Genomic DNA, 26,198 nt, shown 5'->3' with positions numbered 1-26,198 from the left:
CCCAACAAGGGCATACTTGGTATGAACATTATTGAACCTGTCTGGTCAGCTCTTGCTCAGGGGAATCACCCAGGTCTAACGGCTTTCAAGACCACCATGCCACTACTGGAGGGTCAAGAATGGGCCCGAGCATTCACAGAGTGTCACAGAATCACTACTAAACCCCCACTTCCCCTCTTTCAGGGCGTAGCAAAGCTGCCGCGACAGTCACCGGTCGTCATCCCACCTCAGTCAGAGATGATTGTGTGGACCCAGGTATCTGACAACATTTCTAACCAGTATTGCAATGTGATTGTAGAATCCCTGCCTGACAGCGGCCAAGAATGGTGTGTGGCTCGCATTGTGACCACGCTGCAAGGTGGACGAGTGCCCTGTCGTCTATGCAACCCCAACCCTTATCCTGTGGAGGTTCCTCAGCGTCAGCCGTTGGCCGCAGTGACTGAAGTGACCCCAACTGACATCCAAGGTGAACGAGAGCTCGTCATCCACAGCGTGGCAACCGATGTCGTTGAAGTTGAGGTGAGGCAAGTGGGGGCTCTAGGAGAAAACGATGCAACTGCTCCACATCCTGTATTGTATTGTGCAGGGAGATGGGCTGACTCCTGCCCAACAGGGGGAGATGACCAACCTGTTACAGAAATGGGTGCATGTGTTTTCCAGTCATGATGAAGATTTTGGCTGTACTGGCATTGTGAAGCATCAAATACCGACTGGGTCAGCGCCCCCGAGCCGTGAGCGGTATCGACCAGTGCCACCGTGCCTCTACACTGACTTGAGATCCCTATTACAGAACATGCTGGACCGCGGGGTGGTGAGCGAGAGCGCAAGCCCTTGGGCTGCTCCAATTGTCTTAGTTAAGAAAAAAGATGGGAGTTGGTGTTTCTGTGTAGACTATAGGAAGTTAAATGCCCTCACGCATAAAGATGCCTATCCATTGCCACGTATTGAGGAGTCGTTGACTGGACTTAAAGCTGCCAAATGGTACTCCACCCTAGACTTAGCGAGTGGCTACTGGCAAGTAGAGATGCACCCTCTAGATAAGGAAAAGACTGCTTTCACAACCCCCTGTGGCCTATACGAGTTCAACCGCATGCCATTTGGATTATGTAATGCGCCAGCTACTTTCCAAAGATTAATGCAGCGTTGCCTAGGAAACCTCGTAAATGATTCTTTACTTATTTATCTTGACGATGTGATAGTGTTTTCTCCTGATTTCAGCAGCCACTTGTGTCACCTGGAAGAAGTATTCCAACGTCTTCATTATCATGGCTTGAAACTGCAGCCTAAAAAATGTTGTTTGTTGCAGTGTCAAGTGACCTACCTTGGACATGTCATCAGTGAACAGGGTGTAGCCACCGATCCAGCTAAGACTGCAGCAGTGAAAGATTGGCCAATCCCCCACACTGTAAAGCAGGTAAAATCCTTTCTTGGTTTCGCTGGCTATTATCGCCGGTTTATACCTGCCTTTTCAAAAATAGCAGCACCTTTAAACGCAGTGACTCGTGGGACTGCCACCCATACAAAAGCTGCCCCCATCGACTGGTCACCCGAGTGCCAGCAGGCTTTTGAACATTTAAAGGACTCCTTGCTTAGTGCGCCGATCCTTGCCTATGCAGACTTCTCCCAACCATTTAGACTGTATACCGATGCCAGTTTGGAAGGTTTAGGGGCAGTGTTGGCCCAAGTACAAGGGATGCAAGAAAGGGTAATTGCATATGCCAGTCGAAGTTGGCAGCCCACAGAGCGAAATGACCAAAATTACAGTTCCTTTAAATTAGAGTTATTAGCCCTGAAATGGGCAGTGACTGAAAAGTTTAAAGATTACCTGTATGGTGCTGAGTTCACTGTGTTTACAGATAATAATCCATTGGTGCACTTGGACACGGCTCGTCTGGGCGCGGTGGAACAGCGCTGGGTGGCGCAGCTGGCGAACTTCAAATACACAGTCAAGTACAGGCCAGGGACCCAGAATAGGAATGCAGATGCCTTGTCTAGGCTGCCCGATCCACAGGAACTGGTGCTGACTCAGGCTGACCATGTGGTGGTAGAGAATGAGACCTGGGTGGAACGGCAGGTCCAAGATCCTGAGCTGAGACAAATGCGGCAATGGAAGGAACAGCAAGTACCACCAGCTGAGGTGAGTGACCCTTTACCCCCATATGTGAAGCAGCTGCGCCGTGAATGGGACCAAATTGTGTTGCAAGACGGTGTTTTGGGGAGGCTATATAGAGAGACGGGGTCCGGGCTGGAGATCTTCCAAGTCATCATTCCTGAGCAGACTACCAAAGAGGTGTGGGAGACTTACCATCAGAGCATGGGACATCCCAGTGGGGAACGGACCCTGGCAACCCTGCGCCAGCGCTGCTACTGGCCCAGGATGGTGCAAGATGTGAAGGAGTGGACAGCGACCTGCCCTCAATGTGTCCTTGCGAAGACCGGTCCAGAGGTAAAGGCACCACTTGTACCTATTTCTACTACTTACCCATTTGAGGTGGTCGGGGTCGATTATCTTTCTTTGGGCCGGCCTGCGGATAGATATCCCTATATTTTAGTAATGACAGACTTATTTTCAAAATATGCCCTTGCAGTACCCACCAGAGATCAATCTGCCAACACTACTGCCCAAGCACTGTATAGTCACCTGATTCAGACCTTTGGCTGCCCCGAACGGATCTTGACTGACCGGGGAGCAGCATTTGAGTCCTCTCTGATGAAGGAGCTTTGCCAACTGTACGGATGTCAGAAGAGTCGCACTACAGCCTACCATCCGCAGGGGAACGGTGTGTGTGAGAGGTTCAACCAGACCCTGTTGGGGTTGCTGAACTCCCTGACCGAGACCGAACAAGCTCAGTGGCCGAATCGGCTTCCTGCTCTGATCCAGGCATACAATAACACCAGCCATAGCACCACTGGGATGACTCCCCATTATGTGGTCTTCGGGAGACATGCCCGGTTGCCTGTTGACTGGGCAACTGACTTGAAGCCTGTGGCAGGGTCTCATACCTTGTCTGGATGGGTGAAGAGACACCAGGAGGCCCTTAGTCATGCTTATCAGATGGTGCATACAAGAACCCAGCATAGACACGAACTGGACCAGGCAAGGTACAACAGGCGGGCCAAGTTGGCACCTCTGCTCCCAGGAGAGCGGGTGCTAGTTCGTAACTTTCGCCGAAGGGCCAGAGGCAAGTTGAATTTGAAGTGGGCACCAGAGCCATTTGTGGTGGTGAGGCCGCTGCGAGAGGGCCATCCAGTCTATATACTACGGCCAGAAGGTAAAGAAGAACCAACTCGCACAGTACATCGTAATAACCTTCGACCTTGCCCCTTGAATGTGTTACAGAATGACCAGGTGCCAGATGAACCGAGACCGGCGACGATTGTCCAAACAAATGCCTTACCCCCTCCAACCTGGTGGCTACCAAGATTGTTGGTAGGTGCCGATCAACAGCCACTTATGAATGTAGGGGGGCCAGCCCCGGCTCATCCACCTGACCCTCCAGTGGGACCTGAGTCCTTGCTTGGTGAGTTGAATCAGCCCAGTGTACGTCGCTCCCAGCGAGCTAATCAGGGAGTACCACTAGTTAGGTACCGTGCTGAGTAGGTGGTCGGGACGACCTCCATTAAAGAGGGGGGGAATGTCAAAAGTAGAACACTTGCTGTATTGTTATGACTCATTGATCCAAATGGTTTGCTGTTTATTTTGTGTGCGGTGTATATTTAGTGATTCATTGGGTTTGGGTGTATACTGTGTGCAGTGAAGTTTGCTGTGTTTATGTCAATACTATTTGCTGTGGATTGTTGTGACACTGTGTGCTTGAACTATGGGTCCGTGATTGCATAGCGATCAGCTGATTATTACAGCCAGCTGACTACCCCCTCTGTGTAGCGCTTACTGCACGTGAGACTTGTTTGACTGCTAATTGATGACCAGGTGGGCACGCGACATGAGAGTTTGATCAGTCACACGGGGGGAGGAGGACTGCAGGAAACACACAGGCAGCACGCCACAGGGAGAAGAGAGCTGGAGTGGGGTGCCGCGTTTGGAGAACGGGACCTGAGGCCTGATTCCACGCATTTTAAAGCTAAGTAAAGGAAAGTCTGTCTGCCGATAGCGAAGTGAGAGTGGGATATGAGTTATCTGCTTGCGACTTAGGAGCTCTCCCTCTCTTCTAGTGTGTGGCTGTAACCTGCGCAGTGAGCCTGCCTGCAACCGCAAGACAACGTGACACCGACGGCCGGATGAGTTTGGTTCAACACTCACTAAAAGCTAAGTAAAGGAAAGTTGGTTTACCTGCGTGTGTGTACATAATAATTGTCTACTGGGGTGCGACGGAGACTGAGAGCCTCTTTTTGTTGTCCTTAGAGTGTCAGAGTGACTGGGGCCTGCCTGTAAAAGTAAGACGACGTCGCGCTGGCTGTCATATGTGGAGTTTCACACTACGTTCGCTATTGACTGTGTTTCGGAATGACTGGAGCCTGCCTGCAATAACCTGCCTGCCGAACTAAACGGACTTGACACCATATGCCTAATTTCCCTATTGAACTCTGGGAGTTTTATCTTTAGCCCTGTGCCATTGGACTGAATGTTTTATGGACTCTTTTGTGATATAATGTGCATATTTTATGGGGGGTGTGTTGTGTACATTTAATAAAGTGTTAAACGGTCTTTCCATTCTCCAACAGTGGAATCTCTTTTTATGCTGGTAGCACAAACCTCACCGTTTGTGTGACATGTGTTTCTGCTCATTGACAAATACCATTCAGCACAATGATTCATGCCCAATTAATTCCCCCTGTTAAAGTGTTCGCCTTTGTTACACTTTGGTTTCGTGATGTAGCCTATGATAAACACATATGGCCAAATATGTGACTCAGCTAATGTTATAGGCTGTACAATTTTCCCTTAAAGACAAGCTGGTGTAGCTTATTAGACTAGGCTACTATTAAAATGCACCCAGTAGCCTACAGAAGGCATCAATAAATTGTTGAGACTGGGGAGTGTCATGCATTTTTTTCTCAATCACTTTGGAGGGTCATAGAAAAACGTCTTGCTGGCGAGGGAGGGTCACGTCTTTTTTGACTAACGCTCCCAAAACTCCTCCGGTAGCCCCTTTAATAAATAACGAACAGTCCCTAATTGATTATAGCCTGTAGGCCTACACCAGCAATTGTTGAACATTTACCTGTACAGGACATTGACAGTAGCCCAGCCTAACAAGCAGATGTTGCAAAAGACATCAAAAGACACAATTAATCAGAAATAAATAATGTAATCTGCATCGCTTTATTTAACAAACTGCAAGCAACAAGAGGGTTGAATTCGCTGTAAGGCTGTAACTTAAACTGTTTACCATGTTGTAAGTCGCTTTGGCTAAAAAAGCGTCAGCCAAATGTAATGTAATGTAATGTAATGAGGCCAAACCCAAGAGCAGAGCCTATCTGTTAAGGCAGTCGATAGGCTATATGGTAACGAGCTGTGTGCGCCTGGAAAGACGAAGATGCTTTCTGAATAGCACAGCGAAGACGGCTCTAGTCATCCCATACCCTCCCCCCACTTCCTGTAGCCTACCATTATGACTTGTTGCCGTTTTGGGACATTAAGCTTTTTCACGTTAAGCCCCCCTCCCCCACCCCCTTCTTTCACAAGCAGTGGGGAAGCGCGGGGCACAAAGTAACACTTTTTGGCTTTGAGTTTCACTAGTCACATGTTTTAACAAGCAACACTTGTTATTGAACTAATAACAGACGTGTGTCGAAAATTGACTTTATTTTCCATACGGAGAAATAACATATGCAGAGTCTAACCAAGGTCAATCTTGCCAAAAAAAAGCCCTCAAACCTGAAAACACATGGGCAAAAGTGCAAAACATCACAAAATTAACTAAACTGACACACGCATATTTTTGTATTGCAATCATTGTAGCCTAGGCAGGGGCGTAGCACCAAATTCTGGGCCCTATGCACAAGTGGTGGCCATGGGCCCCCCCCCAACCAACCAACCACCGGCATAGCATATAGATATATTAGCAGGCAATTCCAATGTAGCCTTATGGATGTGACTGAACATGCTTAATATTTAAATATTCTGTGTAAAATTTCCTCAAATTTCATTTTTCATTTGCTTCATAAAAACATAAGAACATTTTATTTTTCTGATGGTTGTGGCAAAGAAATTAGACTAGACCAGTGTTTTTCAACCACTGTGCCGGGGCACACTAGTGTGCCGTGAGAGATCATCAGGTGTGCCGCAGAAAATTACCCAAATGTCACTCACTGGTCCAGAAAAGCAACTGTTGCATCAAAGAATTTATAACCACATGCTCTCATTTATTGTATGATTGCACTATTTGTGGTATGCAGGCATTGTACAACGGGGGCCCATATCCAGTATTCACAGAATCATCACATATCCAGATAACAACAATTAAATTAGATATAGTCACCTAAAAATGAAACAGAGGGCGCTTGTTTTATTGAGCAGGTCTTCCATAGAAGCCATAATAAGGCCATATCTGTGTATTATTTGAAATGTTAGACTATAGTATGTTTATTTTTTCTTCACACAGGGTGTTAGAGTGCCGTGGGACATTTTAAGTGTCAAAAGTGTGCCGTAGCACAAAAAAGGTTGAAAAACACTGGACTAGACTACTGTGAAAGACAGAGCATGACAGTGTTGCTAAATATACATTGCAGTATAGCCTTTCGTGTGATTTCATTTTAAACTATAGGCTCACCTTGTCTCAAGTCCACATCAGATGGTGAGAGGTCTGCTGCTGCTGCATCACCCTCTGTGACAGTTTCTGAAACTGAGTGTGATGCGTTTCACAAGTTAGCTTTGCTACTAATTTGACAGCCTTTCCTCATGAACCTATATAACATTGAGCCTACTAAGTTAAGCTATTAGCTCATAATAATTTTCGAATTAGTAGGCTATTGAAATGTTGTGGTAGGCTATAAATCAGGCATCATGTTATTTCTAATTTTGTGTTAATGCTGTTTTAGCACTGATAATCGCGGATTCGCGGTGGTATTGAAGTGTTTTGTAACCTTCAGGAGTTCATTTCATTTGTAGACTATTGCTTTCACATTGGGCTCACCTTTCTTGGGAAAGACGGCTGTTAACACTTGTTTTCCCTCATTTCTTTTTTTCTCCTATTCTTGCCTCTCTTTTCTTTTCTGGGAACCGGATTTAGCTTTCTTAGATTTAGACATCTTCACACCGCGACCGTCTGCATTGCCGCTTCGGCAGAATGAACGTTACTTCAAAAATGCGCCTAGCAGGGGAAGGCGGAGTGAACCATTTCGTGCAAGGGAGAGGGTGCCTGCCCTCAAACAATGTTGGCTTGGACACAATTTAATACATCAATCAACTGATGCATTTACCCGAAATATTTGCATCTATATTAGTTAATAACATTTATTCTGAAGGAAATTATTTATTATTAAGGAAAATAAAATTCAACTCCTTAGGGGTCCTCCCCCCACTTGGGGCCCGGGTAATTTATTCCCACTTGTCCCCCCACTACGACGCCCTTGAGCCTAGGCTACAGCTGTAACAGCGCGTGACAGTCGTTTTACTCCCCGTATGCACTCATTATAAAGAACGTTTAACGTGTCCCAAAAACAGCTATCAATTAATCACCAAACGTCTTATAAACAAGTCTTGCCAGGAGCAACACCTTGCAAAAAATGATAACAATAGGCCTTTATATGGCTCTGCTCCTGCCTAGATTCGAACTCAGAACTGCCTGAAAGTTGCAGACCTGTTCTGGAAATACGTGCATCGAGTAGGCCTATTAGGTAACGTTAGGACTGTAGCCTACACTGGTTGCTGTGGCACAGTCTTGAGTGACCGAATTCGTTTTCCTTTGTCATATGAATGCTGTCATTTTGTTAACATTACTGTTAAGGAGATGCTGTAGGCAAAGGCTATATTTCAACCTCGTTAGTGTAGTAAAAAAAATCAGAACTATTCACAAGGTTTCTGGGCAGCATATTTATGTTCTGTTAGCAAGCGAACTTCTCATGACTGCCGACAAAGTAGCCTCCTGCCAGCTGACGAAGCTCTCATTTTAAAACATTACTGAGAGACAGGCACTGTACAATCAAGAAATCTTGCCACTGAATCCAAAACTATGTTTAACATTATGTACAAAGCTTATAGGCTACAGTGGACTAGCATGTTGCAGGGGCTGCTAAAAACACACACTGAAGGCCCCAGCAGTGGCGCGACTGGCTGGGGCACCTGCACCGTACGCCGGCGACCCGGGTTCGATTCCCGCCCCGTGGTCCTTTCCGGATCCCACCCCGACTCTCTCTCCCACTCACTTCCTGTCAATCTCCACTATCCTATATAATTAAAGGCATAAAAAGCCCAAAAAATATAAAAAATAAAAAAAAACACACACTGAAAACTCGGCCAATCACAGCCCTTGTTGTCGAACGCTTCGTCCAGTTCGACCACGGAACACCACAGCGGATTATGCTGCCCCGAAGCGGCTGCAGTTGTACTTACATTTCACCCAGCTGCGTGAATCACCTTTATTGTGAATGAAGTGTCAATTTTTAACCGGGACCCACTCTATTAGCCTGGCCTTGGCCTGTCTACGTACTTCCGGTCGATTTTTTTTCTATTCTGGAATAGGTTGATCCGCTTTCGTTTACTCGGCCGACCAACCAGCGAACAGGGCGGTCCTGAGAGGCGATTACGTTTCAATTGCGCGCCGGGTTAGAGACGTTTACACAAACAGGAAGAAGAAGAACGAATGTTTGTTTACACGAATAATGGAGACGGAGAGGAATATTCTCAAAGCCATTCGCTCCGTTGTGGATATGCTTCCTGGCATTACAGCACTGAAGCCGCAGCAAGAAGATTGTCTTCTTGTCTTTTTGCAAGGAAAGGATGTAGTGGCTCTACTCCCTACAGGCTTTGGCAAAAGTCTGATATATCAGCTTGTTCCGCTAGTGATGGATAAGCTAGGGAAGCATGATAGCATTGTTGTTATCGTGTCCCCCCTGGTCGCTCTGATGGAAGACCAGGTCAAAGAAGCGGGGGAACTTGGTGTCCGTGCTGGCCAGCTCGGAGTTAGCAGTGACCAGGATATTATGGAAGGTCACTTCAGCCTCATTTTCGGTAGCCCTGAGTACTGGCTACTGAAACCTAAATGGCGTGGAATGCTGTCATCTACGCGTTATGTAGACAACGTCGTTGGCATTGTCGTGGACGAGGCTCATGCCACATATAAATGGTGAGTTTGCATACACTGTGTTTAAACACTATTTCGATTAGCTAGCTTGATTATCTCACTTAAATGTGTTCCTCGAAGTTCTGTTGCAAGTTTAACGATGGATTAATGTTCCTTGTTTCCTTTCGCCCAGGGGTGAAGGTTCAAAAGGCGAATCTCCATTCAGAGAGAGTTTTTCCAAGTTGAGTGAGCTGAGATCAATCGCTAAAGCGGGTAAGCTTAAATATATATAAGTTGTCTCTACGAGCTTTACATATATAACTAGAATTGCGGTTCCGAGGAACTGCAAGAGTGGGTTTGATCAGTGGCATGGAACTCGGCCTCATCCAAGGATTCCAACGGTACCTCATTTATGAAAATCGGGCACATGGATCAAAAGTATTTGTCAATCTGCATTAACGCAACATCCAATAAGCTTAAACGCATAAATAACATGGTTGCTATGCTGGTTGCTATGGTGGTCGCTAGGTTGACATTACAGGGGTGGTTTCTAGGTTGTTGCTAGGGTAATTAGTTAGTTGCTAGTAAGCCATCTTAAGCTGACTGCATAAAGTGATTATTTTAAGAGATACATTTTCAAACCAGAACTGTGTATAGGTCATGGTTAAAAACGTATCAGAATCTCAGAAATAATCACGTAATGCAGCCAGTTTAAGATTTTTTAAGAAGTCAGATTTTTTAAAGGCAATAAAATTTCTGCTGACTCTCTTCTGGCTGCGGTTAAAGGCCAGCGCCTCCTGAGAGGCCTGAAGGGTCACTTCTGAGGTTGTAGTCTGTTCAAAGATAAGATACATTTTAACAGAACTACAGACTTCGTGAAAGTGTGGCACGTTATACACGAGTGTTGCCAGCAGGGACGGTGTAGAGTGCCCTCTGGAGGACAAACTATACAACGCCAACACTCATGACATGGTTGAAGGGTGTTTCGTCCGTTTTTATTTTATTTTTAAAATATTCATTTATCGGCCATTATAAATGCCGATACCGATAGTTTGGAAAATGCCTAATATCGGCCAATAATATTGACCCGCCGATAGATCGGTCGGGCTCTACTTCATATACACAGACAGCCCAGCCCAGCCCATTAGAGCTCTGCCAGATGCCTCAGAACACTGCCAGGTGCAAGCTTAAACAATTAGAGCTGTGAATTCACAATCGGAATTAGAATCCTTGAACATTCCGCCATTCATTTCAATGGGGCCCAAAAACGCCAAAAAACGGGAATACCGCAAAAACGACAAGGGCCAGCGACACGAAAGTAACAAGCAAGTTACACCGGTTCGGGCCTGAATTTTTGGAGTTCGAACTGCGTCGATAGCTCAAACGGTCTAGGAGCAGTAGTTCGGCCAAAAAATGGGTGAAAAGGAATAATAAACTAGAATTGCGGTTCCGAGGAACTGCAAGAGTGGGTTTGATCATGGGCATGGAACTCGGCCTCATCCAAGGATTCCAACGGTACCTCATTTATAAAAATCGGGCACACGGATCAAAAGTTATCTGCATTAACGCAACATCCAATAAGCTAAAACGCATAAATATAGTGGTTGCTATGCTGGTTGCTAGGGCAATCATGCTGGTTGCTATGGTGGTCACTAGGTTAGAAGGCCTCCTGAGGCCTGAAGGGTCAGTTCTGAGGTTGTTGGCTGCTGGAACCGAAAAATGGACTGCATTTTCTTAAAAGACAATGTGACTGAATGTGACTGAAGTGCGGGCAAAGTTTGCACAGAAATGTACGATTTTTCCCACCCTCATCGACCTTGTCTTAAAACTTGTTTAAATGATCACACGACGCCTCCTTGCTGCTTTGTCGTCTACATCAGCCTTTCTCAAACTTCTTTGACCTGAGGCCCAGTCAAGGCATACTTTGGGGTCATAGGGCCCACCTACATGAACCCACCCCCTCCTCCCACCCCCCCATCAAATTGTAATGATATCACAATTATTTTATTTTTTTTACTATATTGCTATACATGCACTTCAAAACAATCAATGTTTAAAGTGCTAAGATTGTTCACAAAAGTTTGTGAAAGCATGCACATCAGAGTACTGCATTACTAATGTAAAATATAATTAGGCCTACACTAGTTTCATTGTTTTTGCATTGTTGCATGATTGATATGCTATTTAATTACATTTCATTTGAATGCCTGAATGTAAGAATTCAGGAAACACAATACCAGCTTTTAACATTTCTGTTGTTTACTAGTTTATGTAAATCACATAACACATTAACTGTTTACATACTACTGATAGCCCATTACTGTACACAATAATACTGTGCCCATTCATTAACATATTGTAACGTCGGCGCACAAGACAGTGTTAGCGTTCTCCCGCGCAGGGCATCCTGGGACACGAGAGCGAACATTTGGGGGGTTTATGTCTGTATTTCTCCTTAGTTTTGAGTGTAATGTTAGCGTCTTTATTGTGACATGTTTCCCTTTTAGTTCTCCCTCGTGTGTGATCCTTTTTGTGTGGGAGGCTGCGTCCTCCCCTGTATGTGTAGTGTGTGTGTCTACTTGACCTGCCCTGTGTGCATTGTGTTCTGTGTCTTGGTCTTGGTCTGTGTCCCTGCTCTCGTTCTCAGTGAATAAACCTTTTGATTGGACAACTGTGTGTGTCGCTATCAAATCGTTACAATATATTAAACATCAGGCGTCTTGTTTACACATTAAAACCATATTTACACTTTGAATTTCGCTTCCAAATTGTAGTAACTACATCTACGAAGTCTAAGGAAGATAACCATGTAGTCTGTTCAAAGATAAGATACATTTTGACAGAACTACAGACTTCGTGAAAGTAGTACCTAAAATGACTCCATTCACTTCATTGCAAAATCGCGGTTGGTCTGTTTACACATTAAAACCATATTTACACTTCGAATTTCGCTTCCAAATTGTAGTAACTACATCTACGAAGTGTAAGGAAGATAACCATGTAGTCTGTTCAAAGATAAGATAAATTTTAACAGAACTACAGACTTCGTGAAAGTAGTACCTAAAATGACTCCATTCACTTCATTGCAAAATCGCGGTTGGGCTGTTTACACATTAAAACCATAGGATTAACCATTTACATTTCGACTCATCGTTGCAACACCATACCAAGGGTCTTAAGAAGTGAGTCAATTTGGCTGATTACGTTTTTAACGCATTTCCACGCATTTTAGCTCAAAAAAGCAGTGGCTATTGCTAACGCATTCATTTTCAATGCTTAGCATGTTAGCTAACATGAATAGGTTTGTATATGTGCTAACGCTTACTTGAACGTTCTCTATTGTGGCTTGTGGGGTAGAATCTAACTAGTTGACACGTTTAACATTACTGTTGTTTACTACTTTATGTAAATCACATGACTATAATAAACTGTAACTTACTGAGAGCTAAGGTCATTCTGATTCAGACTGCCAAACAGTGTGATGAATGGCCATCACGTAAAGCATATGACAACAGCAAATAGCTAACGTTTACGTTAGCCTAACTTACTTATCGTTGACGTTGACCCGACACGTTCATAAGTGTACTGTTTTTCTTTTTAATAAACTGCCTGTAGACTTACACAATTCTCAATGCTTCGGTTTACATGTAGATACCCTCATTATGCTACGGTGTACGTGTGTTGCTATTTGGAGCCTTGGTAGCGATTTATTTTTACTCTACCCAGTAGCATCGTTGTTTGGTGGGTCAGGTGACGAGCCGTCGAATCACAGCACAGCACCCAGAATGCATTGCAACACACCGTCATGAAGGGACTCATCGTTAGGTCGGCTTTAAATAGCATACAGAACCTATAGTAATTTAACGTTGATTCAACGTTCAATGTTGTAATATATACAACTGTATACATGACTAAGTTTGAATAGAGCTAGCTGGGCATTGAACTGGATTGGGAAAATATATATATATATATATATATTTTCCCAATCCAGTTCAATGCCCAGCTAGCTCTATTCAAACTTAGTATATATATATTTTTTTTTTTAATGACCTGTATCAACATGGATTGGCTTTCTCATCTTTTTTTACATTACCTTTACACTTAGTGCTGGCAAGGCATTGAACTGGGCTTCATTCGAGGATTCCAACGGTACCTCATTCATGAAAATCGGACATACTGGTCAAAAGTTACATGCACACACCTTCATATTAGAGCCCGACCGATAAAGGATTTTGAAGGCCGATACCGATACAAATATTTGTTGATTTAAAAATCCGATATTCCGATATATTGGCCGATATATATATATATTTTTTTTTTCAGAAACGCGCAACAAAACATTAACAGATTTCCCTAACATTAGTTATTTGTAGTTATTTATGAGTATTGACTAAAATAATATGATAATGCATTTCAAAAACAAACTTGTTTATTTTTAAATAATATTTTCACAGTGGAACAGAGGAACATAGAAATATATTAAAGTTCTGATAAATAAAATGTATAAAAATAGAAACTTAAGATATGAAACAACAAGTTTCATAAATATAACTTTGAACTAAGACTTAACAATTACAAAAAATAATGATGACATTATTACTATCATCATTAAACAAGATAAAGGTCACTCTTAAATGTTTGAGTGTGCATGTGTAATAATTAGTCCCTATTGCCTTATAAGCTACCTTATAATTACAATGTCAGCTTGCTTATCCCTTTACCTGCACTTTTAAAATTATTTCCATCAAGCTACATCAAACCATTTTCAATCATCAGTTGCTGCCTGCCTTCTAAAACCTACTATTTAGTGATCTAAATCCATTATGTAACTCTGCTGCGGCTGAACGACAGTCTGAAGCGCACACTTGGCGTCATTGGATTTCACACACGTGTAAAAGAAAAGCTAACTTTTATGCACAAGCTACGTTTTGCACAAGCTACGTTTGATACTTTTTCTCTATGTCTAAATGTTCACTCCTCTCACGTCTAATTTACATTTTACAATGCAGGGACTGTAACTACAGATATACTAGTAATAAATCATTACTTTATTTAGGCAGAATAAGTTCGTTGTGGTTGCAAGCTCATTAATGTTAACGTTAGCGGTCTTCCACTGATATTCATAGCATTAGCTAGCTTTGTGGTTAGCTAGTCTATGATGAGCCCTAATTTAGCAATGGATAACATCTTACTGCAAATTGTAAAACATACGCTTTCAAAATAACAGGCCGGGGAGAGATGATACGTCTCACTGCTATAACTGTCACGCTATTAAAGAAATACATCTTCAGTCACATTGCCAAAAGTTAAAAAGACAGACAGTCAACTACACTGTAACAACGTAACGTAATTACTAGCTAATTCCGCTTCACTCTCGGCTTATTTAACAGCAGCAAAACTGGACATTGTTTTCACGAACTTTGTCATGCTTATTTGAGTTAAGAGAACTGATGGGGATGTTCTTTTAATTGTTATTTCAAGCAATGTATGTCTCGTGACCAAATCACCATGAACACACTTCACTGATGATCTCACTCGCGGATAACTGGTTCTCTCTGCCCGACTCTGGCTGGATCAGCAGGTTGCAGGATGTGTGGCACGTTATACACGAGTGTTGCCAGCAGGGACGGTGTAGAGTGCCCTCTGGAGGACAAACTATACAACGCCAACACTCATGACATGGTTGAAGGGTGTTTCGTCCGTTTTTATTTTATTTTTAAAATATTCATTTATCGGCCATTATAAATGCCGATACCGATAGTTTGGAAAATGCCTAATATCGGCCAATAATATTGACCCGCCGATAGATCGGTCGGGCTCTACTTCATATACACAGACAGCCCAGCCCAGCCCATTAGAGCTCTGCCAGATGCCTCAGAACACTGCCAGGTGCAAGCTTAAACAATTAGAGCTGTGATGTCACAATCGGAATTAGAATCCTTGAACATTCCGCCATTCATTTCAATGGGGCCCAAAAACGCCAAAAAACGGGAATACCGCGAAAACGACAAGGGCCAGCGACACGAAAGTAACAAGCAAGTTACACCGGTTCGGGCCTGAATTTTTGGAGTTCGAACTGCGTCGATAGCTCAAACGGTCTAGGAGCAGTAGTTCGGCCAAAAAGTGGGTGAAAAGGAATAATAAACTAGAATTGCGGTTCCGAGGAACTGCAAGAGTGGGTTTGATCATGGGCATGGAACTCGGCCTCATCCAAGGATTCCAACGGTACCTCATTTATAAAAATCGGGCACACGGATCAAAAGTTATCTGCATTAACGCAACATCCAATAAGCTAAAACGCATAAATATAGTGGTTGCTATGCTGGTTGCTAGGGCAATCATGCTGGTTGCTATGGTGGTCACTAGGTTAGAAGGCCTCCTGAGAGGCCTGAAGGGTCAGTTCTGAGGTTGTTGGCTGCTGGAACCGAAAAAAAATTTTCTTAAAAGACAATGTGACTGAAGTGCAGGCAAAGTTTGCACAGAAATGTGTCATTTTTCCCACCCTCATCGACCTTTTCATAAAACGTGTTTAAATGATCACACGACGCCTCCTTGCTGCTTTGTCGTCTACATCAGCCTTTCTCAAACTTCTTTGACCTGAGGCCCAGTCAAGGCATACTTTGGGGTCATAGGGCCCACCTACATGAACCCACCCCCTCCTCCCACCCCCCCATCAAATTGTAACGATATCACAATATGTTGTGAAGTGTCCCTGTTGTGCAGAGATCAACCACTCAGTACCTGTGCCTTTTACAGGCCAAAAAAGGACCATGTATTGGTGTCTAGCCCCCTCCCCCACTTTTTGCATTACCTTTCCCCCCACAGTCTAGTCCATTGAGTTTCAGGACTTGTTGCCTCACTCTTACCTTGCAATGCAACACTAGCTTATCTGTGATTAACCATTGCTCTAATGTACTTGTAATGAAACAAATTAGTCTGAATCGTTGCAGTCATGTTAAAAAGTTGCTTCTGCTCATTTAGTCATACCTTCATGTCACACAGCTAGGTCAGACTACTCTTTCAACTATGTCAGTCATTACCTTGATGGTGTGTTATTTTTGTATGTTTTTTTATTACTTCTAGGTACTCCCTTTTTGGCGCTGACCACTTCCACTTCATTTCCAGAGGTGGCAATTGCAGTGTGAGAATAAGAGCACCTGCCAGGTGCAGTGAAGTTTGTGGCAGCGAGTAACCGAAAAGCCGTAAAACGCTGCTGCCAAGGCCAAGCGGAGGTTCCACCGAGATTTGAACTCGGATCGCTGGATTCAAAGTCCAGAGTGCTAACCATTACACCATGGAACCGAGAGTGAGGGGCCATCAGGTACAGTAAACCCAACCCACGTAGAGCCCCTTGTCCTCCTGGATTTAACTTTCACTGAAATGTGAAGGAGGCACATTGCTGACGGTGGATGTCTATTCAGCAACCCTAGGCCTCGTTCGATACCCACTCTATGGTCCTGCCTGCTTTGGGTTCCTCAGCCCTAGCCCCAACCCTAAGCCTCTTTGCCTGGTTTGTCATTAGAAGGCAAAAAGGTAGATGAGGGGGGACCTTGACCATGTTTTCAGTGACCTTAGGCCTAATTTTAGGGTCCTGTCTGCTTTCGGACCCACAACCCTAACCCTTAACCAAACCCTAACCAAAATATGGAACGCTTCACGAATTTGCGTGTCATCCTTGCGCTTCCGGGATCGGCTTATGCTCTTTACCTGTGTCTTATCTGTGTCTCATTTGTCTGGCCCGTCATTGGCTTGTCTTATTTGCATGTCCCGCCTTTACAACAAACCTTGCATGTTTTCATTGGCTTGTTCTATTACATTCTGGTCCGTGATTGGCTGAATTCCCCAGCGCGAAGTTTAGAGTTGAAGTTTACTGTCGTCTCTCCCGCTCTAGACACTCTACTTTTCACGGCTCACAGTAAAAGTTCCTCATATCTAAACAACACGTAAGTTATGTTTTTTGTCTGTGGTCGGACAACTTTAGCAGTGATGTAAATGCTGTAGCGAAATTCGAAGTGTAAATATACGAACTTTATGTTTAAAGTGTAACCGCGAATGCATTGAAATGAATGGGCACAGATTGTGTAGCCTCCTAACGAAAGCTCTCACGTTTGGAAAAATGCATGATATTAAAATCTGAAAACGTAGTTATCTTCGTAAGACCCTTGGATAGCTGTGATATAAATGTTGTAGCGAAATTCGAAGCGTAAATATACAAATTGTATGTTTAAAGTGGAACTGCGATCGTTTCCCATAGGAATGAATGGAAAACACAGTCTCCTAACGAGACCTCTCAAAATCGGAATAATGCATAATATTAAAATCTGAAAACGTAGTTATCTTCGTAAGACCCTTGGGTGGCTGTGATGTAAATGCTGTAGCGAAATTCGAAGCGTAAATATACAAATTTGATGTTTGAAGTGTAACTGTTATTTCCATAAGAATGCATTGAGATGAATGGGCACAGATAGTGTAGTCTCCTAACGAGACCTCTCAAATTCGGAATAATGCATAATATTAAAATCTGAAAACGTAGTTATCTTCGTAAGACCCTTGGGTAGCTGTGATATAAATACTGTAACGAAATTCGAAGCGTAAATATACAAATTTGATGTTTGAAGTGGAACTGCGATCGTTTCCCATAGGAATGAATGGAAAACACAGCCTCCTAACAAGACCTCTCACATTCGGAATCATGCATAATATTAAAATCTGAAGACGTAATTATCTTCCTAAGACACTTGGGTAGCTGTGATGTAAATGCTGTAGCGAAATTCGAAGTGTAAAGCTGTGTATTTTGTGTTTGTGTGTGTGGCAGTATGTTATGCTAAGTTAACGTTAATGGGGGGGGGGGGGCGATTAGGCCACTGTCCAGCTATTGTAAAACCTAATGGTCTGATATCCTGACATTATTATATTAACAGTGTTATCCCAACACCCCAGGTGAGGCTAACAGGTAATGTGTATTAACAGTGCAATTAGTCAGTGCAGTGTATTACAATGTTTTGTTTCTTTTTGTCTTTCAGAAAATGTCAGGTGATCAGGTGGTGCCCTCTGGCCCCCAGTCTATAGAAGAGCTGGGCAACACGGTGGTGGGGTTTGGTGCATATTCACACCACACCTTTAGGTCCCTGTACAAAGTGCAGGATGAAGAGAGTCGAATGTAAGTAGTAGTAGTGTGTGTGTGTGTGTGTTTGTTTGTTTGTTGATTTAATGTATGTGTTTGTGTGTTTTTTTCCCCCCTTTGCTCTTTTACTGTAGCTATCTGGATTGAATACGACAGCTGACGGTGATAGTGGAGTCCAGAATAGGCCGTCTGAGGAGCTATGTGCTGGCCCGGGACAAGGAGCTAGGTGCCTCCTCCTCGGACCCATCACCTGACGCTGTAGTGCCTGAGTGCTGAGGTCAACTCTCCCCGTAAGTATACATGTTGATGTGAATACACTTGTAATGCATGTGTAATACACCGTGCTAACGCTGATATGTGTTGTCAGGCACGTACAGGGGCACCCCACCAGCCGTGGCCCTCTCTTTCTCCTCTTTCTCTCTCCTCCTCCTCAGCAGCCACTTTTGTATATATTTGTGTATATAGTTTTTTAAAATTGTTTTTAATAAAAATAAATATTGTTCAGAAAAAGACTGCCTGTTTCTGTGGAGGACAAAAAACACCATAAAAGCAGGTTGAAATAAGCAATAAGTAAATGAAAACACAATAAAAGCTGGTTGAAATAAAGCCATGCTTAAATAAACAATTAATAAATGAACACACCATAAAAGCTGGTTGAAATAAAGCCATGCTTTAATAAACAGTAAGTAAATGAACACACCATAAAAGCTGGTTGAAATAAAGCCATGCTTAAATAAACAATTAATAAATGAACACACCATAAAAGCTGGTTGAAATAAAGCCATGCTTTTTATAAATTAAATAATTTATTATAATTACAGTGTAATTAATGTAGTATTACCAACTTTTTAAATAGTTTACTGTTAAATTTAACTTTGTTTTCTTATTTTCTATGTAGCTTTGGACACGCATCTGCTATAATATCATAACCATAACCATGAGTGAATGTTTATTGGCTTGTTCTATTTGTATGTCCCGCCCTACCAAAACCTCGCAATGTTTCATTGGCCTGTTCTATTAAATTCTGCTCCGACTGAGTTTCGTAAAAATTCACGGACGCATGGTCATTCATTTCATTCATTCAGCAGGAGCAAGGAAAGGAAGTAAGGAAGTTTCACTGCACGTAAGTTATGTCTTTTTGTCTTCATAACAGCAATTACAATCAGTATTAAAACAGCTTAATATTCTGCAAAGTTTAAACAAACTTTATATTGCGATTAGCATGTCATTACCATTTAAATGACTTTAATGTGCTGTAATGTACTTTAATGTACCTGTCAAATCGTGACAAGAAAAAAAGCGAAATATGCATAAAACTAAGATCTGAAAACGTAGTTATCTTTGTAAGACCCTTGGGTAGCTGTGATATAAATGTTGTAACGAAATTCGAAGCTTAAATACACACATTTTATGTTTAAAGTGTAACCGCAATCGTTTACAATAGGAATGAATGGAAAACACAGCCTCCTAACGAGACGTGTACAGTTCGGAATAAACCATAAAACTATAATCGGACGACGTTTTTAACTTTCTTAGACCCTTGGGTAGCTGTGATATAAATGCTGTAACGAAATTCGAAGTGTAAATCTGTGTATTTTGAGATTAAAACGCAACCGCTATGTTTCATTTGGCAGTATGTTAAGTTAACGTTAATGGGTGGGGGGACAGGGCAATAGGTCACTGTCCAGCTAGCTGCTACTGTAAAACCTAATGGTCTGATATCCTAATATTATCATTGACATTGAAAGTATTATCCCAACACCCCTAATGGGCTGATATCCTGACATTAACATTGATATTAAAAGTGTTATCCCAACACCCCAGGGGAGGCAAACAGGTAATGTGCATTAACAGGACAATTAGTCAGTGAAGTGTTTTGTTTCTTCTTATCTTTCAGACAATGTCTTACAGCCCCGTGTTTCGTTTTGAGCCCTCGTCCTCTGAGCTCACCCTTCGGCCCTCTGCAGCCGCAGAAAAATTTATCAAGCAGGGCTCTGCCAGTGGTGGGCAGGTGAAGAGGGCCGATGTGGTTCGAGCCGAGGCGAGGGCTAGAGCGTGGAAGAAGTACGGGGTCCACAACGAGCAAGCGGTGCTGGCCGAAAGTGAGCTCCAGATCGGCCAGTACCGCGGGCAAACATTCCAGTGGCTGCTGAGCAACAACGTGGGGTTCGCCGTAAAGATCCTGGCGTGCCACCAGAAGGAGAGAGAGGGAGGGGACACCACAACTACGCCCCAGATGCAGAACAAGGACGCCCTTGCCTCCTACGCCGGGCTGTACCCACCCATGGTGACGGCCGTCGCCAGGCGTAGGTTGTGCGAGGGCTCCTTGTCTGCAGGGGCGGGGCTGGGAGACACGCTGGTGGGGTTTGGTGCGCACAGCCATCGCACCTTAAAGTCCCTGTATGACGCGCGGGACCAAGAGAGTCGAACGTAAGTAGTGTGTGTGTGTGTGTTGATTTTGATTGTGTGTGTGTGTGTTTTTGCTGATTTTGTGTGTTTTCCCCCCTTTGCTCTGTTACAGCTACGTGGCATGGATACGGAAGCAGAAGGTGGGAGCTCGGTCCAGGATGGAGGCCCTGAAAATGTATGTGCTGGCTCGGGACAAGGAGCCCAAGACCGCACCTGAGCCAGCACATGTCCTCCCACCGCCAGGTAATAGCACCGTCTACAAAACAGCCTGTAAGGTGCTTTTCACAACACACCAGTGCTTCATCATGTTATTCTTTGCCTCCAGGCGCCTCCTCCTCGGACCCGAGCGACACCGAACTGCTCGCTGCCGCCGTCGAGGTCGACTCTCTCCCTCCCCGTAAGTATACATTTTATTGTAAATACACTTGTAATGCATGAGTAATGCAAGTACTAACGCTGATATGTGTTGTCAGGCACGTACAGGGACGCCCCACCAGCCGCCCCACCAGCCGTGGTCCCCTCTTCCTCTCTCTCCTCCTCTCAGCAGCCACTGGAAGGACCAGGAGTGGTGGCTCTTCAGCAGACTGCCTCCGGCAAAGAGGTATGTATGATGTGAGTGTGTATGATGTGTGTGTGTGTATATGTGTGTTTGTCTGCTGCACATTCAGCTCACTAACTGTGTGTCTCTGCTGTCTGCTGTGTGTGTTTCAGCTGCTTCCCCTCAGCTGGAGGCAGACGCTGCCTGAAGAGCAGCAGGAGTGGGTGGGCCGGGCGCTGTTCCGGAGGGCAGCCGATGGGAAGGTTGCCCTCACGACACAGCTGAAGCTGTGGTGGTATCCGCCAGGCGCCCGGCCCCTCTACACGCAGCCCCCCGCCACAGCCCACGCCTTCTTCCAGCGCCCATTCTTTCTGTGGATGCCCTACAGGATGTGGGCATACCACCTGACGTGCCCTGCCTGTGGGCGCAAACTGATGGGCGCTGGACTATACAGGACCGTCCGGAGGGTCCTGGACAGGAGTGGGTGGTACCACATGGGTACAGAGTACCTTCAGTGCCCCTCCTGTCACAAGAAGGTCGCGGGCTGGTCGCAGGACATCTTGGAGCAGCTGGACATCGCGCACCGCGAACAATTTCCAGCTGTTCTGACGTACAAGTATGTCACAAGAAAGTCATTCAACATTCACTCAACATGCTTTTTTTTCTGTTGATTGTTCTCTGTACTTAACTATATTTGTCTGTATTCTCTGTGTTCTGTTTCCATCACAGGTTGTCCTGCGACAGAGCGGTGATTGGGCTGCTAAAGGAGCGCACCTTGGGCAACGGTGTGGCTCGCCTCCGTGCCTCCCTGGTGGAGCAGCACACCAGGGAGTGGATGGCGCGGTCGATGCAGTATCTTTCCGTGCTCCGCAAGCTGAGGGCACCTGGAGCGGCACCACAGGAGGTGTCGCTCCCGGACATCATCAAGGTGCCCGGACTCACCTGGCTCGGTGGGGTCTACGTCCGTGAAGCCATGACCAGGCTGGACGAGACCAGGGCCAGAGTGACGTCCATTTTTGGCGATCTTCTTAAGATGGACTCCACGAAGAAGGTGAGATTTCTCTCTCCACTGTGCCGTTACCTTGTATAATGTTACTGTGGTGTGCCGTGTGTCTAACTGTGTGTTTGCGCTGTGTCTTGCAGATCGCCAATAAGCTTGCGGGTGGTGCCGCTGGCTCGGCCGCCTGGGTAACCAATGTTGGCAACGAGTACGGGCAGGTACTCGTGTCCGTCCTCACTGCAGCCGAGGGGGACGGACTGACCAACATGGCGGCCGGCCTGATGCAGCGGTACCGCAAAGCCGGAAAGGCCCCTCCAAAGGTCATGTACGTTGACCGGGACTGCTGTGTCACCGTGGGAACATCGGCAGTGCAAAAGATGTACCACGAGTGGCACGAGCTGGTGGTCAGGCTTGACGTGTGGCACCTCATGCGACGCTTCGCGAGGGGTGTCACCACAGACAGCCACCAGCTCTATGGCCTCTTCATGGCGAGGATTTCCTTCGCCATCTTCGAGTGGGACGACGAGGACGTCGCCCGCTTGAGAGAGGCCAAGCAGTCCGTGGAGGGGCGGGACGCCCACATCAAACTGTCAGCCAAGGAGCTCGCTCGCCATTGTCGCCGCCGTACGAGGGGTGCGGCGGAGACAGAGCGGCTCCTCCGGGAGGTGCTGGACACTTTCTCGGGGCTGACGGACACCATGGGCGTCCCATTGATCGACCGCGCCCGCATGGAGGAGATCTGGAGCACGCAGCGCCGCCACCTCGACTGCATCCAGGACCCAGAGGGGGTGGAGCTGTACACCAAGACGGGTGAGGTCACCAAGGGTGGTGTGAGGCTCCCCGTCTTCAGGTGTGCACGAGGCTCCACTTCCCTGGAGTCCTTCCACCTGCACCAGTGCCGCTTCATACCAGGTATATTTTTTCCACCACATTTACATGTGTTGTTGTTGTTTTGTGTTTTTGCTTTTCACTAACTCTTTGCTCTCTCCCCCCCATGTTTTTTTTTTAATGTTTTCCAGGTACAACTGCAAGTGATGTCCACTTTCAGGTGTACCTGCTGGAGGGCCTGGTGCGGTGGAACGAAGACCGCGGCAGAGCGGCAGTCGAGGGAGGACAACGTGCGGCGCTGCGTTGCTACAGTGCCCAACTGCAGCACAGCTTCAACCAGCTGGCCCAGGAGTTCAAGGGGGTCACACTGGTTGAATCCTACACGGAGCCCAGGGAGTACACAGGTACAGAGAGATCTGCGACAGACAGTGTTTGCTGCTGCTGCTGTCTTGTGGCATCTGCTAATGTGTGTGTGTGTCTTTCCCTCCCTCTCTCTCTTTCTGCAGGGGAACTCTTAGGGGTGGAGTACCTGTACTCCCAGACAAACGCTGTGCTGCAGGATCTGGGGGATCCCGACGCTCCGGATGGGACAGACGAGGCCGAGGAGGAGGACGTCACTGACACTGATGAGGGCTTCCAGGAAGAGGAGGAGGAGCCAGAGGAGATCCGTCTCCTCGCCTACCACAGCGCTCTCCTCCAGGAGCCCCACAGTGTCAGAGAGGCCTCGTCATCCCAGTCGGGACCCCCCCACCCACCCCACCCACCTCCTGCCGACGACAGGATGGAGGTGCAGCCGGTTGAGGAGGAGGAGGAAGTGAGTGCACAGCTGCCTTGTAACATTTCATATTCCCTGAGGTTGTATGCTTGCTGTGTTTGCTCATGTGCTGTGTCTTGTGTGTTGTTGTGCTTTCTTTCAGGACGTCGTTGGGCCAGACGGTCACCTCGGCTACCATCACGTGGTGGCCCTGGCCCATGCCCTCGTGGAGCTGCGGCACCACGCCTTCGTCACACAGCGTCAGTCCAGAGAGGTGGTGGCTCTCTGGGACAAGCTGGCGGACTGTGACAAGGCGTCGGTGACCTTCCCCCCCCGCCACCAGGACAAGCTGGTCAAAGGCCGCTTTAAGACCAGCAACAGGCACGCTCACACGCCAGGGGTGGACAGTGTGAAGCGGTAAGCAGTCACTGCATTAATAATTTAGCTTTTTTAGAGCCTGCTATAGTCAGTCACTAACACTTTCCCTCTCCCTCTCTCTCTCTCCAGTGTCGTCCTGGGTCAGGGGGCGGGAGCGGCACAGTCTCCTAAAGCCAGCAGGCTTGTTGAAGCCATCATGCTGGAGCTGTGCCGCGCATACAGCCACGAGGGCAAGACGCTCGCCGGGGTCCGCATCAACCGCTGGGGTGCCGTCATGAGGGACTACAAACAGATACAGGACAATGTGGTCAACTGTCCTGCCCTCATGGCGAGCACCCGGATCCAGTTGTTTGATGTTAATCAGCGGACCCTGTCGATGTGGTAAGTCAATATACTTTGGCTCACAGCACTGATGTTGATAATGATTTTTAGCTTTGTTGTGATTAATAATGTATTTTTTTCTGTCTGTTTTTTTATTTCTTGTTAGGCACAACCAGAGGAGCAAGGCGATGATGCGGGACACCATCGCCATCGCAGTCCCAGGGCCCAGCGCTCCCCAGACTGCAGCGGAGCCCCTGCCTGCCCCACGGACTCTGCTGCAGCAGCCCCAACAGCCAGACCAGCCCCTCCAGCACCGCCTGCCCGCGGACGCCTCTGGTCTGGCTGCCACCATCCGGGGGCCGCTGGCCCCTGAGCTGTATGACATCATCGCCGCCTTCCAAAGTGCCACATCCTCCTCCTCCTCAGCCATGGACACCACCCCGTCCGCCATGGACACCACCCCGTCCACGCAGGCTCCCTCGTCCAGCATCGCCGCAGCCACTGCTCCAGCCGCCGCTCCAGCAATCGCCATCGCTGGAGCCATCCCCCGCTCTACTGCCTGGAGGCACAAGATCCAGGCAGAGCAGGAGCGTCGTGCCCGGGAGGAAGGGCTCTTCCTCAAGCCCTTCAAAAAGGTCTCCCGATTTCAGTGCAGGCGCTGTGGCCAGCCTAAGACCCGGGAGTACGGCCACAGCCGCTACAAACGGGAGACCTTTTGCGCCCGGGCCGACGGGGGAACAGTGGAGCAGTGGCTCCAAGAACTAAAGCGGCGAGAGCGCGAGGGGCCACTCCCACCACCACCCTGACACTGTATATAGTCTGTTTTTTTGTACATAGTTATTGTTATTATTTATATTATATGGCTTTAAGTCAGTTACAACATAACTTTACTGCTACTGCAGCCACCCACTTCACACTTACACACTTCACACTTGGCCTCTTTTGTCTCTCGCGATGGCCGTCCAGGCTACTCCTTTTGTCCATCATGATGGCCCATCAAGCTAAAACAATAAGGCAGAGTGGAGTAGCCACACGCCAGACGGTCTCCCAGAGGTGTGTCCAGCTCCCTTCACTGACAAAGTACAAATACAGGTGCAACATTTCTTTAAACCACACTTAGACAATATGAAGGCAATGCAGAAGACCAAGAACTGTGAGCCTGAACCAGAGGGTGTGGAGCTGGAGCTAGAGGAGCTGGAGCCAGAGGGTGTGGATCTGGAGCTAGAGGAGCTGGAGCCAGAGGGTGTGGAGCTGGAGCCAGAGGGTGTGTATCAATCTCGTTAAATTGTTTTAATCTGTGTGTACCAGTCCATTTAATTTTACCTAGACTAAAAGAGTTATTTATTACCTGTGTTTAGTGAGTGACAGCTTCAATGCTGCCACCGCCGCTGCTGCTCCAGCCAAAAAGAAGAGGAGGCCTCCAACATGCGGGGTATGTGGGTTGGAGAGGACTGCGAAGAACGGTCACACCAAGTTCCAGGGCACTCCCTACTGCCAGCTTGGGGAGGGCCCTGGAGCTAAGACGCCGGTGGAGTGGCGGCGACAGCAGAGGGCGGCCGTAGCGGTGGACTTGGCATCCAAGCCGGGGATGCCACACAGAGTCACCATAAGCCGCTGGAGGAGCAGGATGTGGAAGGACAAGAGGGTGCGGCAGGAGGAGA

At 46.3% G+C, this 26,198-nt stretch overlaps 1 long non-coding RNA gene and 1 other non-coding gene across 2 annotated transcripts; one reads left to right on the top strand and one right to left on the bottom strand.

The window, feature by feature from the left end:
* The first annotated feature begins 1,316 nt into the window (after positions 1 to 1,316).
* On the top strand, positions 1,317 to 3,479 carry LOC143127889 (uncharacterized). The gene is made up of 3 exons (XR_012987711.1): positions 1,317 to 1,414; positions 1,857 to 2,137; positions 3,341 to 3,479. It is a non-coding gene; the product is annotated as an uncharacterized LOC143127889 (long non-coding RNA).
* A 12,936-nt stretch (positions 3,480 to 16,415) lies between these two features.
* trnaq-uug (transfer RNA glutamine (anticodon UUG)) lies at positions 16,416 to 16,487 on the bottom strand. Its single transcript has one exon. It is a non-coding gene; the product is annotated as a tRNA-Gln (tRNA).
* Between the last annotated feature and the right edge of the window lie 9,711 nt (positions 16,488 to 26,198).

The sequence above is a fragment of the Alosa pseudoharengus genome, unplaced genomic scaffold (assembly GCF_046254945.1).
Source record: "Alosa pseudoharengus isolate Yale_2024_CS ecotype anadromous, Long Island Sound unplaced genomic scaffold, YU_APseudo_1.1 YU_APseudo_1.1_scf_17, whole genome shotgun sequence".
NCBI lineage: Eukaryota > Metazoa > Chordata > Actinopteri > Clupeiformes > Clupeidae > Alosa > Alosa pseudoharengus.
This window is presented reverse-complemented; position numbering and strand designations above follow the sequence as displayed.